Consider the following 15094-nt stretch of genomic DNA (forward strand, 5'->3'; position numbering starts at 1 on the left):
GCTGGCTAGGATATGTTCAAAGGGGCGACTGTAAAATGTAAAACGATAAACATGAATATTACCGGCACCATCTTGCTTAGCGAAGGCCTCTGCGTGCTCGTAAGTGGCAATCATTTTAGATCCCGCGGCCATTTCGTACACTGCTGGTCACCCTGACCTCGCTATCATCCCCCCTCGCTCTGACTAAGCCTGAACACACATACTGGGGTCCTAAAACCTTGTCAGCATGACAATGCCCCGGAGTCACTTCCCGTGCCAAACTCACTTGTCCTTTAATCCTCTACGCACGGGAAGGCCCCTTTGATAATCTCCTCCACTGCACCTGGCTACTCAATCCGGTCCCAGGCACTAACCGACCCCTGTGGACATAGTTTATTACCCAGAAACGGCAGAGCTTGTTCCACCAACAAAGGGGCCGGATTTAATCAGTGACACGACCCCTTAGATCTGACCGATCCCACATGTTTTAGATCCTGTCGGAATGTCCAGCTGCGAGATAGTGATCATCTGTTAGATCTGGGTGGGGGACGAATACTACTAGGTTTGTGTGGGAACTAGCTTGAGGCTGGGATTCCAAGGATGTTTGAACATGCAATAAACTGATGACAAGAATGTTTGACCATGTAATAAAGTGATGAACCTGTGTATATAAGGCCGAACCACAGAGATGCAGTCAGAGCACCTCCTGACGATAGCCCCGGTGTCTGAAGTGATGTGCTCTTCTCTGGAGTAATAAACCTGTTCTTCGCCTTCCAGTTCCAGCGACTGCCTTGTTATTTTGATTGCTAATCTTAAAGTGAATTAGAGGTGGTTTGCACCAAGCGGCATCGAAAGTCTTGGGAGTCTCGCTACTTTTCATCAGCGCTACCCCTAGTTGAGGACGTCTGGTTTCTCTGGGGATGTCCAAACCACCCTTTTGGACATGCCCTTTGATGACTGTCTGTTCGGCGACAAGGCAGACTCCGCGCCTGAGCGCTTCAAGGATTCTAGGGCTACAGCCGGATCCTTGGGCCTCACATCAACCTCTCTCCCCATGCAGTCTGCCTTTCCTAGCTACAGAAGGGGTGCCTCACTACTTTCCACCCAGTCTGGCCACAGGGCTGTGCAAGCTACCCAGCCTCTGCGTAGCTGCGGACGTGGGACCCAGCGACGTGAGTCTGGGGGCCAGCAGGTGGGCCAGTTCACATTTAACCCTCCTGCAGCAACCTCCAAGCCCTCCTAGTCCGACCGTCCAGGGCCATCAGTTGCCAGTGGGCAGAATGATCCGCCATCACCTTCCCCACTGGCAAAACATCACGTCGGACAGGTGGATTTTGCAGATAGTCCAAAAGGGCTATTCCCTCCCCTTCAAGACTACCCCTCCCTCCATGCCACCATCCTTCCATTGCATGTTGAAGGATAACTTGACCCTAATCCACCAGGAAGTTGCAGCTCTCGTAGCCAATGGAGCTATCAACAGGGTCCCTGTGCCAGAAGTCCGTTGTGGTTCTACTCTCACTACTTTCTGGTACCCAAGAAGGACAAAGGCCTGGGTTCTGTTAGACCTCAGGGCCCTCAAATGATTCCTCCGGAAGCAGAAGTTCAAGATGCTCAGGTCTGCTCAGGTCCTGTCTGCCCTCTACCCCGGAGACTGGATGGTAGCGTTGGACTTGCAGGACTCCTTCTGACATATCTCAGTCCTGCCTGCCCACAGGCATTACCTACGGTTCACAGTAGTCCATGAGCATTTTCAGTTTAATGTGCTCCCCTTTGGCCTTAACAGCGTCCCTCGGGGGTTTACGGAAGTGATGTTGGTGGTCGCAGCTCATCTGAGCAGTTCAGGGGTTCAGGTCTTCACCTATCTAGATGACTGGTTGTTGAAGGCGGGCTCGCCCCAAGAAGTCATCTTCCACCTTTAGACTACGGCGGACCTCCTGCACTTCCTGGGGTTCACTATCAACCTGCCAAAGTCACAACTGACTCCCTCTCAGTAGCTCCTTTTCATCAGATCAGGTCTGGATGCAGCGCAGTTTCAGGCTTATCCTCCCGAGCAGCGAGTCTGGGATATTCGGGCTAGGATACAGATGTTTCAGCCTCTATCCCGGATTTTGATGGGAATGACCCTGAGGCTGCTGGACGTCATGGCCTCCTGCATCCTGCTGGTGGATCATGCCAGGTGGCATATGTGGGCTGTGCAGTGGGACCTGAAGTTCCAGTGGGAGCAGCATGAGGGGAATCTTTCCCATGTTGTTTGGATCGCGGAGGGGACTGCAGGCGAATTGCAGTGGTGGCTTATGAACCAGGATTGGGTCAGCAGCAGATCCCTTTCCCTTCCTCAGCTGGAGTTCGCAGTAGTGACGGATGCGTCACTCCTGGGATAGGGCAGCCACCTGGAAGAGGCAGAGATAAGGGGTCCCTGGTCTCTAGTGGAGTCTGGTCTCCATATCAACCTTTTAGAGCTCCGGGCGATCTGTCTTGCACTAAAGGTACTCCTTCCTTCTGTCAAAGGAAGAGTAGTGCAAGTATTCACGGACAACACCAACGCCATGTTGTACTGCAATAAACTGGCTGGAATTTCAGGCCATATCTCTGGAAATTCAACATCTGGAAGGATCCCTGAATGCCAGTGCGCACAAACTCAGACGCCGGTGCATGATTGATCACGAATGGCGTCTTCACTCTGAGATGGTGCAAGGTCTCTTTCAGCAGTGGGGAGGGCCTTGGTTAGATCTGTTCGCCACCAAAGAGAACACGAAATGTCAGCACATCTGCGTGTTGGAGTTGCCAAGGCAGCAATTGCTCGGCGGCGCTTTTCATTTCGAGTGGAATTGCGGCCTTCTGTACGCCTTTCCCCCTGTACCACTTCTGCCAGAGTACTGAAAAAGATCAAGCGCGACTGGGCCCAAGTCATTCTTGTGGCGCCTGATGTGGCACAAAGAGACAGGTACCCCGAGCTCTTGGGCATGGCCATCGATCCTCCGATCAGACTGCCTCTTCGGGAGGATCTTCAGTTGCAGCAGCAGGGAACGGTCCTCCACCCAAACCTGTCCAACCTTCACCTCCTTGCATGGAGATTGAATAGCGACAGTTGACAGCTTCCAACCTTCCTCCCGAAGTCTGTAATGTCATCTTGGTACTCAGGCGTCCCTCTACTAAAACGGTATACGCCTCTAAATGGAACCAATTTATGGCATGGTGCACAGCAAAGTCTGTGGATCCCATTTTTGCCCCTCTTTCAGAGATTCTCCTCTTCATTCTATCTTTGGCCCAGTAGGGCTCTGCTCTGGACACTAAAGGCTACCTTTCGGTCATCTCGGCCTTTGTGCCCCTTCCTCATCAGCCTTCTCTTTTCAAGTCTCTGATTGTAAATAGATTTCTAAAGGGCAATACTCATCTCTTTCCTCTTTCTCCTTTCGTAATGCCCCAGGGGGACTTGAATCTTGTTCTCACTTCCTTTATGTGTGCTACCTTCGAGACACTACATAATTATCCCCTACATTTTCTTACCTTGAAGACCGCTTTCCTGCTTGCCATCACATCTGCTCACAGGGTAAGTAAGTTTCAGGCTCTTTCCTCTAAGCCTCCTTTTCTGACAGTTCATCTGGACAAGGTAGTCCTTCGCACTAGGCTCTCTTTTGTGCCCAAAGTGGTTACTTCTTTCCACATAGGTCACGCCATCACATTGCCCACCTTCTTTCCGCCCCCGCACCCTTCTAAAGAGGAGGAGAGACTCCACCGTCTGGACCTAAAATGTGCGCTGTCCTTCTACCTTGACCACATTAAACAGACCCCCCGGGATATTGTGGCATGGATTGGCAAATTTAGCGGCACAAATATGGAAATTTAGAGGCACAAATATGGATATTTAGCGGCATTTTTGCGTCACTTTATTTTACTCATAATCCTTCATTTTCAGCCTGAAATCAATGAAATTGTTTTAGAAGTATTCCACTTTGCAATAGGCATGTTTAAAGTGTCTGCAGCTCTACGAAAGCACAGCTGCAGTCCTAACCTCTTGGAAGGGAGCTGTAGTTCTCCCTGGGATGGTCTAGCACCCATGAATGCACCCCTCTCGGGGCACCGCTGCCAGGCCACCTCTGCTGGGGCACCTCTGCTGGGGCACCACTGCCGGGGCACCCCTTCCTCCCGGATCTGTGAGGCAGGAAACCTCTTCCTCTGGCACCCTAGGGTGCAGGATTGTAGTGGCTAATCCAAATAAGTGAGACAGTCTGCATAGGGAGGTAACCTCCTGCTTACTCATTGTTCGGACATGAGTAAACCGATATGGTAGAAAAAGTGAGGAGTGAAACCATCTGCTCTTTGGTGAATTGTGTCCAGAGTTTCATGGACCTCTAGTTGTGTGCCTGGAGGGCTCTGTGTGTCTGGAGGGGTATGTGTGTCTGGAGGGCTCTGTGTATCTGGAGGGCTCTGTGTGTCTGGAGGGCTCTGTTTGTCTGGAGGGCTCTGTGTGTCTGGAGGGCTCTGTGTGTCTGGAGGGCTCTGTATGTTTGGAGGGCTCTGTGTGTCTGGAGGGCTCTGTGTGTCTGGAGGGCTCTGTGTGTCTGGAGGGCTCTGTGTGTCTGGAGGGCTCTGTGTGTCTTGAGGGCTCTGTATGTTTGGAGGGCTCTGTGTGTCTGGAGGGCTCTGTGTGTCTGGAGGGCTCTGTGTGTCTGGAGGGTTCTGTGTGTCTGGAGGGTTCTGTGTGTCTGGAGGGCTCTGTGTGTCTGGAGGGCTCTGTGTGTCTGGAGGGCTCTGTGTGTCTGGAGGGCTCTGTGTGTCTGAAGGGCTCTGTGTGTCTGAAGGGCTCTGTGTGTCTGGAGGGCTCTGTGTATCTGGAGGGCTCTGTGTGTCTGGAGGGCTCTGTGTGTCTGAAGGGCTCTGTGTGTCTGAAGGGCTCTGTGTGTTTGAAGGGCTCTGTGTGTCTGGAGGGCTATGTGTGTCTGGAGGGCTATGTGTGTCTGGAGGGCTCTGTGTGTCTGGATGGCTCTGTGTGTCTGGATGGGGTCTGTTTGTCTGGATGGGGTCTGTTTGTCTGGAGGGGTCTGTGTGTCTGGAGGGGTCTGTGTGTCTGAAGGGCTCTGTGTGTCTGGAGGGGTCTGTGTGTCTGGAGGTCTATGTGTGTCTGGAGGGTTATGTGTGTCTGGAGGGATCTGTGTCAAGAGGGCGCTGTGCAGAGTCGTTTGAATGCATGGGCATGGTGGGTTCTGGCCCCGGGCCCCAGCCTTCCAGGGGCCCCTTATAGAGCCAGCTCTGTACTGCAGTCTTGCCGTGATGACCTGAAATCAATCCGACACTGATAGTTTTAAGCACCGTTTTCCTTTAATTTCTTTTTAATGTGGGAATGTGTGAGAATCTATTTCAGACAAATGCAGTGGCAGGTTTTGTTTGTTTCATGCAAGAGCCATAAAAACAAGTTTCTTTTAGATGTAAACAGGGCCTCTCATATGATAAATGGAATGGGGGGGGGGGGGGATCACAGAGATTATTGTAAATCTGCTTTTTGCTTCATTCTTTATTTACAACCACTCTCAGCTTACGCTTTATGTTAACATTTATTTCCAAAGCGTCTACCATAGTACAAGTGTCCAGTCCAAAAACTCAGAGTGGAAACTTAGGGTCCCAGTGACAAAGCGCCATCTGTGTCCTCTAAGCGCATTGACCTGGAATCATCCTCACATGAATTAAATCATCCTGCTCACCTGGCCGCATGCCTCCCCCTTTAAACCACGCCTCCTCACAGACCTTCCTTCTGCCTCCCCCCTACTTAGACCAACTCACAATCCACAGACCTGACTCCCTCACGTACCTACAGACCGCTGTGAACCAACCCACGTGGCATGTATTTGGTGAGTGTTTGCTAAACTTTCCCCACACACACATCGGCATGTGATGGTGAAGTGAGAGCACAACCCAAGCGTTGTCTTACTCAGTTTTTGTCCGCAGACTTCCTCTTTCCCAGATCTTTTAACCCAGGCCTGTACTCCTCCCATTACCTTCCCACCTGCCACTTCACACTTGCACTACATCTCCCAGCAGCACTTGCGCTGGGTGTCTGCTGCAGCCCTTCTCTCTGTACATTGTGCACGGACACTGTTGTTTCCCATAATGCCTGCCTCTAAGTTAAAAAAATATTTGTTTTCACAGTCCTTCATGCAAGAAAAAAAACGACATTTTGTGGGCAGTTTTGTAAAAATCGCGGCATTTTTACAAAACTGCAGATTTCACGATTTTTTTGCAAATCGCGAAATCCTGGAGGGTCTGATTAAAGATTTCCGGGTGGATGATCAACTCCACATGGGTTATGAGGGCACCAAGAAAGGACAGGCCATGCACAAATGTACCATCTCTGAATGGTTGTCCTATGTCTACAAATTTGTTATTCTTTGGCAAACAGGAACCTCCAGTAGGACTGCACGCCCACTCGATTAGGGCTATGGCAGCCTCTACTACATTGGGATGTGGAGTTCTGCTGATTGACATCTGCCAGGCAGCCATGTGGGCATCCCTGCAAACGTTCGTAAAACATTACTGCCTGGATAGCCAAGTCCGTTGAGACTGCTTTTTTGGCCATTCTGTTCTCCAGGACTTTCTGGTGTGTACTTAGTTCGCAGACCCACCTCCGGCATTGGCATTGCTGGGATATCTATTCTTAGGTAAGGAATCTATGATTTCTTTCAGATAAACAAGTTCCTTACCTTCGGTAACGATGTATCTGTAAGAGACATACATTAGTCATAGATTCCTTACTGCCCCACCCATTCTCCCTGTTCAGCAAACTGATTTCTAGGGATAGGGATTCACTTCCAGGGCCCTAGTTTTGTGTACCAGTGATCAGTGTTGTGCATGGCTCTGTGCTTCTGGTGTGGAAAGTCGTGTCAGAACTGATGTCAGCGCTGGGCGCTGCGTCTAAGTAGACACCGCAATGTCATCCCGGCAAACACAACGATGGACGCAGAGTCGACCGACTCCAACTACCAACGCGCAGGGTTACTGCTACAGAAAAATTCTCCAGATCCAGTCCGACTCCTGGGGGTAATTCTAAGGTAAGGAATCTATAACGAACGTATGTCTCTTACAGATACATCGCTACGGAAGGTAAGTAACTTATTCTTTAAATTCATGGACATTCACTTGGCCCAGTAATATATTCAACCCCATCACCTAATTTGACCAGGTAGTTCCGAGATTTAGTCTACATTTTACCAGTTTTGTGCACATAAATACAACTTGCACAAAGGGTAGAATGGTAAAATATAGTAAATCTCTTGAAGTCCGCTTGATATAAATCTTGTGTGATGTGATGACAACCACTATCTAGTTTTCTTAATTATGTAAGTAGAAAATATGAATTCCCAGCTGATAAGACACCTTACACATTAAAACCACTCATTAGTCTAACCCAGAGGTCATCAAACTTGTTTGCTTTGAGGTGCCCTAAGTAAAATGTTTTCACGGTTCACCCCTCCAAAATTTGTGGAAATAATTAAGGGATGGGGAGAGGCAAAGCTGAGTGGCGGGGCTTATGAGATCATTTGAGGGTGAACCTTTTCTGTAGCTCATAATCCACACTAAATGTGATACTTCTAAAACAGGAATTATATCACACAATTACAGACATTGACTGAAAATATGCTCCCCATAATTGGGATGTTGTGAGCCCATCCCTCTCCTAGGCCCCAATCCGCGGCATCTGGTGCACTACTGCTACTGTATCCCTGACTGGCAGACTGTATTTTGTGCCTCTTTCAGCCCCTTCCCCACCATGACTGGCCATCACTCCAGTCTTGCAACAGGTAGTTCCCTAAAGAAAATTATGAGCTCCAACGAGTTGCCCCCTCTTAGCATTAGAGCAGAGCCCCCTTGGTGCAAACATGACAAATGAAACCCCATTCACTTTTGTAAAGTAAGACAGTCCTAGTTGTGATTCTCTGGGCCTCTCACAACCTTGGACTACAGTGCCACTGTACCACCTTCCCTAATGATAGTTGCTACTTTGCAAAGCGGGCAATCTCCTCTTGCCTTTGTTAAAAAAGAGAACCTCCATCTTGCATCATCCTGCTCTCTGCCACCTCCCTGAGGCCCAGCTAAGGTGTCACCTCAGTTTCAATTTTACCTTCTCTTGGGCCATTTCGAAGGCCTAAAGCAACACTGGCACAGCAAGGGAACACTATGCCCTATGGCAAGAAAGACTAGTAAAACAGCCATGATTGGGGTTTATTTTTCACCTTACAGTCCTGGGTCTCAGTGCTTCTGCACCTTCGGAGTCATGGATAACTACAGAACTGCAAAGAAAGCGGTCTCCTCTGTCCATTCCAGTGTGCCATCACTTCTGGGTATAAGGCCCAAATCAGGCTTTCTGCTCCTTTGTGTTAAAAGCAAAATGGGTAAAATCCCATATTTTACCCGCTGTTGCTTGGGCTTTGTTCCCTGCACAGCGAGGGTGTCCATTGCCAGAATGCAAGCAAGAAAAATGTGTTTCCACCCTCTTTTTGCTAATAAGCCTTATTTGGATACAGTGGCCCCTCATGTTCCAGGCCTTAGTGCCACATTTTGTTTTTCGGTCTCGACCTGCCTATGCGCTTGCGCATTGCTGTCGAGACATATAGAGGGCCACCAGCAAATCCTACCAAGAGGTTTTGGAGTGCGGATTATGCCCAGTGCTTGTGAGGCATTCAAGCGCAAAGTTTCGCCAGCGCGCGCTTGAATGCCTCACAAGCTGCTCCCCCTCTTATTTTGGTTATCGCTCACACCCCATATGCTCGTTCCCTCCCCGACTTCAATGGAACGCAGCTCCCCTGCTCCCCCGCCCCCACGCCACGCATCACTTCCACTTCACATTCAAGCGTGAGCCTCAGCATCAGACTTCAAAGGCTGCCGCTCCCCCCACCCACAGCAATGCTGAGAGCTTGTTTAACTTTTTGAGTTGGGAGTCAGCCCTATTATTTTTGTTTTGTCCATAGTGGCTCCCAAATCCCGGTTTCTCTTACGATTGCCGCTGCTCTTGCGAGTTAAGCTGATGACCCTCCAACTCCACCCTCCATCTCCACCCTCCATCTCCACCCTCCATCTCCACCCTCCATCTCCACCCTCCATCTCCACCCTCCAACCCCACCCTCCAACTCCACCCTTCACCCTGCAACTCCATCTCCACCCTCCAACTCCACCTTCCAACTCCACTCTCCAACTACACCCTCCAACTCCAACTCCACCCTCCAACTCCACCCTCCAACTCCACCCTCCAACTCCACCCTCCAACTCCACCCTCCAACTCCACCCTCCAACTCCACCCTCCAACTCCACCCTCCAACTCCACCCTCCAACTCCACCCTCCACCCTCCAACTCCACCTTCCAACTCCACCCTCCAACTCCCCCCTCCAACTCCCCCCTCCAACTCCACCCTCCAACCACACCCTCCAACTCCACCCTCCAACTCCACCCTCCAACTCCCCCCTCCAACTCCCCCCTCCAACTCCCCCCTCCAACTCCACCCTCCAACTCCACCCTCCAACTCCACCCTCCAACTCCACCCTCCAACTCCACCCTCCAACTCCACCCTCCAACTCCACCCTCCAACTCCACCCTCCAACTCCACCCTCCACCTCCTCCCTCCAACTCCACCTCCACCCTCCAACTCCACCTCCAACTCAACCTTCCAACTCCACCCTCCCACTCCACCCTCCCACTCCACCCTCCCACTCCACCCTCCCACTCCACCCTCCCACTCCACCCTCCAACTCCACCCTCCAACTCCACCCTCCATCTCCCAACTCCACCCTCCATCTCCCAACTCCACCCTCCGACTTCACCCTCCGACTTCACCCTCCGACTCCACCCTCCGACTCCACTTTCCGACTCCACCCTCCAACTCCACCCTCCAACTCCACCCTCCACCCTCCAACTCCACCCTCCAACTCCACCCTCCAACTCCACCTTCCCACTCCACCCTCCAACTCCACTTCCACCCTCCAACTCCACCCTCCACCTCCACCCTCCAACTCCACCTCCACCCTCCAACTCCACCCTCCAACTCCACCTCCACCCTCCAACTCCACCCTCCAACTCCCCCCTCCAACTCCCCCCTCCAACTCCCCCTTCCAACGCCCCCTTCCAACGCCCCCTTCCAACGCCCCCTTCCAACGCCACCCTCCAACTCCAACTCCACCCTCCAACTCCAACTCCACCCTCCACCTCCACCCTCCACCTCCACCCTCCAACTCCACCCTCCAACTCCACCCTCCAACTCCACCCTCCAACTCCACCCTCCAACTCCATCCTCCAACTCCACTCTCCAACTCCACCCTCCACCTCCTCCCTCCAACTCCACCTCCACCCTCCACCTCCACCCTCCAACTCCACCCTCCAACTCCACCCACCTACTCCACCCCCATCACTCATGAACACCACCGCATCACTCATGGACGCCACCGCACCACTCAGGTGCACCACCGCACCACTCAGGTGCACAACCGCATCACTCGGGGGCACAACCACATCACTCGGGGGCACAACCACATCACTCGGGGGCACCACCACATCACTCGGGGGCACCACCACATCAATCAGGGGCACCACCACATCAATCGGGGGCACCACCACATCACTCAGGGGCACCACTCAGGGGCACCACCACATCACTCGGGGACACCACCACATTCCTCTGGGACACCACCACATTCCTCTGGGACACCACCACATTCCTCTGGGACACCACCACATTCCTCTGGGACACCACCACATTCCTCTGGGACACCACCACATTCCTCTGGGACACCACCACATTCCTCTGGGACACCACCACATCCCTCGGGGACACCACCACATCCCTCGGGGACACCACCACATTACTCGGGGACATCACTCTGGGACACCACCACATCACTCGGGGACACCCCCACATCAATCGGGGACACCGCCACATCAATCGGGGACACCGCCACTTCACTCGGGGACACCGCCACTTCACTCGGGGATACCGCCACATCACTCGGGGACACCGCCACATCACTCGGGGACACCGCCACATCACTCGGGGACACCACCACATCACCACTCAGCACCGCAACAGCACGGTCCTTGCTTGCTACTAATAAGCATTGCCATAGCCAATAGGACTCGCATTAGGAAAGTGTAAGCTATGGGCTTTGTGAATAACGATTTTATTAATTTATATATTTTCAAAGCCAACACATATTAAAAAAAATTGTCATTTACAATAGCAATAGCTCACACTTTTTTAATCTACCATTGGCTATGCATGCGGAAGGCCGGGAGGTTTTACTGCGCAGAGTAGCCTCCTTACATAAAGCCAGCATGTTGTCTAAAGTATTGGACCGGGGTATATTACTTTAAACACCAGTCCATTGTAAACAAGGTTGTGCTATTTTTAGGCACAGGGAGATGGAGTGATTCGCACAGATTCACAGCATGTCGAGCCCACAGTGGGACTCGAACCTTTGTTTCCTCCACTGTGCTTTGTTTTATTACCCCCACCTACCCCAAGTTGCGCTGTTCCTTACTTTTAAATCTACTTTACCAGAAAGCATGAGGCATTGTAGCCCCTCATACTCCCACTTCCTAGGCATGGAGGGGGCTTCAGAGGGCTCGGGGGGGTAACGGGGAGGGGCTGCATGCCTTTCTTATTTTCTACAAGAGCCCACTTTCATATTGCTCTGTCACCGTCATTTCTCCTCATTGTGTGTTAGTTTATGTGTTTTTATTCAATGCAGCCCTGCCCCACCTCATATCTGCACATGGGGAGAATATTTATTTTATTTATTTATTTTAAGAGTTTTATATAGCGCTGCTAGACCCGGAGGTATCAGAGCGCTTTACATGAGGAATTTAGCATATTACAAACGTTTCAAAATTTACATGAAAGATCGTTGCGAGGAAGAGGAAAAATAAGGTAATACAAATACATCTAATGATTAGATCATTACAAAAACAGAAGATATTAAGGAGCAATGGGAGGGAGGTAAAATAGGGGTAAGGGAAAAGAGGGATAAGGGAAATGTAATTTTTACCCACCAACCAGCTTTCTTTAGTTTCTTATCTAGTCCTGCCAGATCCTCGACTTGCCCCATTACATCCGTTACACTTTCCTACTACCATTAAACCCCACGAAAAATAAAATACTGTGCAGAATTCTGCTTGTTAAAAAACGGACCCTCCGTTAGTCTCCATTCTGCGGCAATTAACTTGTTACCTTGGCTATCATTTTGATGGTGCTTGCCACAAAGAGAAAGCCCCTGTAGTGGAATATTGGGTCATCTGTGTATGCGGCAAACACATTTTCTAATCTTGGGGTTTGTCTCCTGCTGAGTTGAGCTGCATTTCATGATTAATTGATCTGCTTGCTTACACCTTTGAGTGGGATGTTTTGCCTAATTATTCATCAATATGTTTCTGAGAAGTTCTGTTGTTAGATTGTATGATTTTTTATTTGAAAGCGTGTAGTTAATGTGAATTGTACTAAAAGGTCCATTGTAAACCTAAAAAATCAAACAACACGTGGATGGATATATATATATTTTGGTCCAGAATATCTTGAATATTCAATTGTGCAAAAACCTTTTTATGTTATAAGTAGCAAAAAAATCATTTCCTCAGATATGATTACATTCTCATCCCTATCGCCCTCTATCTATCTGTCTATCCATATATCGCCCTCTATTTATCTATCACTCTAACTATCTATCGCCCTCTATCTATCACTCTCACTCAATCTATCGCCCTCACTCTATCTATCGCCCTCACTCTATCACCCTCTATCTATCTATCGCCCTCACTCTCTATCTATCGCCCTCACTTTATCCAGCTATCGCACTCACTCTATTGCATCACCACAGCATCACTCAGCACCACCACAGCATCACTGAGGGGCACCACAACATCACTATGCGCTACAACAGCATTACTGAACACCACAGCATCACTCGTCGCCACCACAATATCATTCAGCGCCACCACAGCGTCAATCTGTGCAACCATTCAACAGCAACTGGTTCAAATATGTTCTCTCAATGTTTCAAACTTTATTTCAAATGTCACAAAAAGATGTTAATATTTCACTTCAGTTCTTGGATTTTCGCCTCAATAAAATACACTGAACATAATCTTCACAAAAGTTATTTACAAAAGGTAAAGCTATTGCCATTCTTAATTACAATAACTTTTATTTAAATAATAATTATTTAAAAAAATGAAAAGCCCTTGTTCTTTGTAATATCAATACATCTAAGTCACGTAAATACAACACATATTGCATTGCAAATGTCATAGGTGTCACATTTGCGAAAGTTAAAACTATTGGCATTGTAAATGACAAAGCTATTAATTTCGCTATTTTCAAAACCAACACATAAATAAAAAATGTGTCATTTACAATACCAATAGCTCAAACTTTCCTAACGTGAGCACTATTTCATTGCAAATGCTTGTTTTAATATAATTTTGGAATGGGTCTCCTTTCTCTAATTCACTTTCTCTGTTCTCTAGACTGCTGTATGCTGCTAAAGCCAATTTTAAAGAAGTGCTTTGTTTACAGTAGACTGTTTATGCATGATGACCTATTCAAGTCTTACATTACTACTTGGGACACTTCAGGCCTGTTTTGTACAGGGATTGCACATCTCTTGGTATTGCATCTATTAGAGGCCCGAAATATAGAATTTTTACTGTGAAAACAATTTACATTGTCGGTCACTGAAGCACAGTGATGGGGAAAAAACAATGCAATGTGCTGGTCTGTAAGCAGCAAAAATAGTCACAGCCTCCAACGCCCCTTCATCTTTCCTTGTTGTTGGTCTTTAATGCCTGATAATGCAAGTAGCCATAAAACTAAATGCTCCAGTGCTGGGCAGCTTTCTCTCCCTGGACTCTGTGAGGTAGAAGTAAGTGATGCAGATTATATCTAGCTTGAATTAGGCCCTGCTTCCTTTTTGGTAGATCAGGTTCTGGCTGCATTCTCCATGATAAAAGTAATTAAATGCCTTGCAATGAGTTACAAATTAATCAGACATTGAGACAACATTTTTACCCTGGCCCCAATTTCTGCCTGGATCAAGTTTTAGTCTCTCCAGTCTCCCTAAGTTTTCACTTGGTTATAACAATTTCTATTGCTTGCTGGTATCTTCCCTCTTTGGGGATGCAGCCATTTTGTCGTGCAGCTTTGATTTGTCGTTGAAGTACTATTTATGTATTTTAAGGGTTTTTGGTCTGCCTAAACTTTCTGTGCCCATATTCAGTTGAGCCTACTGGACAGCACTTACACTGTCTGTTGCGAGGCACAATGTGGCTCACCAAGGGCATATAGAGGTTTTGTAGCACGTCCTTTGATTTCCATTGGTTTGCTTTCCCTGCCACTCTCACTTGCTGCTTCTTATTCGTGTCTCAGGTTATCAATCTTGTATTTTACCCTCCTGTGGAGCATTACCTCTTTACAATTTTTTAGTTTGCTGACATTGCTGCTTGTTTTTCAAGTACTTATTTTTCTTTTATGTGGAGCACTTTATTAGAGTGCATTTGTTTTCTAGCCCTCCATCGTGTACCTCTCTCCCCCTGCACTCCGGGTTGCTCTGTTGCCCGACTGCTTCTCCACTCCCTTGTCGTTCTTGCACTCACCCATGTGCTTCTCCGCATTGCTTGCCCTCACCCAGGCCCTCCATTTTACTTTCGCTCAATCCCCGTACTGCTTTTGCTCCCACTTGTTGATTTTGCATTTCTGCTTGTGTTGCTTTTGCGTTTCCTCTTGTGTTGCTTTGGTGTTACCCTCCCCTCGTTTTGCTTCGCTGTTCATCCCCAGTTTTGCTTTTGCTTTTGCTTTCCCTGCAAACCCTCTTTGGGAAAAACGCGTTTTCGTGTTTTCTTTTTAGTTATAGATTCAACTCATATGAGTTGCTAAAAAGACAAAAAAAGGAATCCTGTCACTTTATAAACTAAAGTAAATGGCTAACAAATGGATCATTTACAAAAACAAAGCAATACTGTAAAAAATATTTATGCATTTAGAAACCTTAAAACGTATGGAACACAATTCACAAGAATTAATCAGATATTTGATATTACAGATTCATGCAACAACATTAGACACAAAGCAAGTGTAACAGCAGTATA

At 48.6% G+C, this 15094-nt stretch overlaps 1 protein-coding gene across 5 annotated transcripts in view; it reads left to right on the plus strand.

Annotated features, from left to right (window-relative positions):
- Nucleotides 1-15094, plus strand: part of RALGAPA2 (Ral GTPase activating protein catalytic subunit alpha 2) — a 1781019-nt gene that overhangs the window by 858442 nt on the left and 907483 nt on the right. The window lies entirely within an intron of this gene.

The sequence above is a fragment of the Lissotriton vulgaris genome, chromosome 6 (genome assembly GCF_964263255.1).
Source record: "Lissotriton vulgaris chromosome 6, aLisVul1.2, whole genome shotgun sequence".
In the NCBI taxonomy this organism is placed as follows: domain Eukaryota; kingdom Metazoa; phylum Chordata; class Amphibia; order Caudata; family Salamandridae; genus Lissotriton; species Lissotriton vulgaris.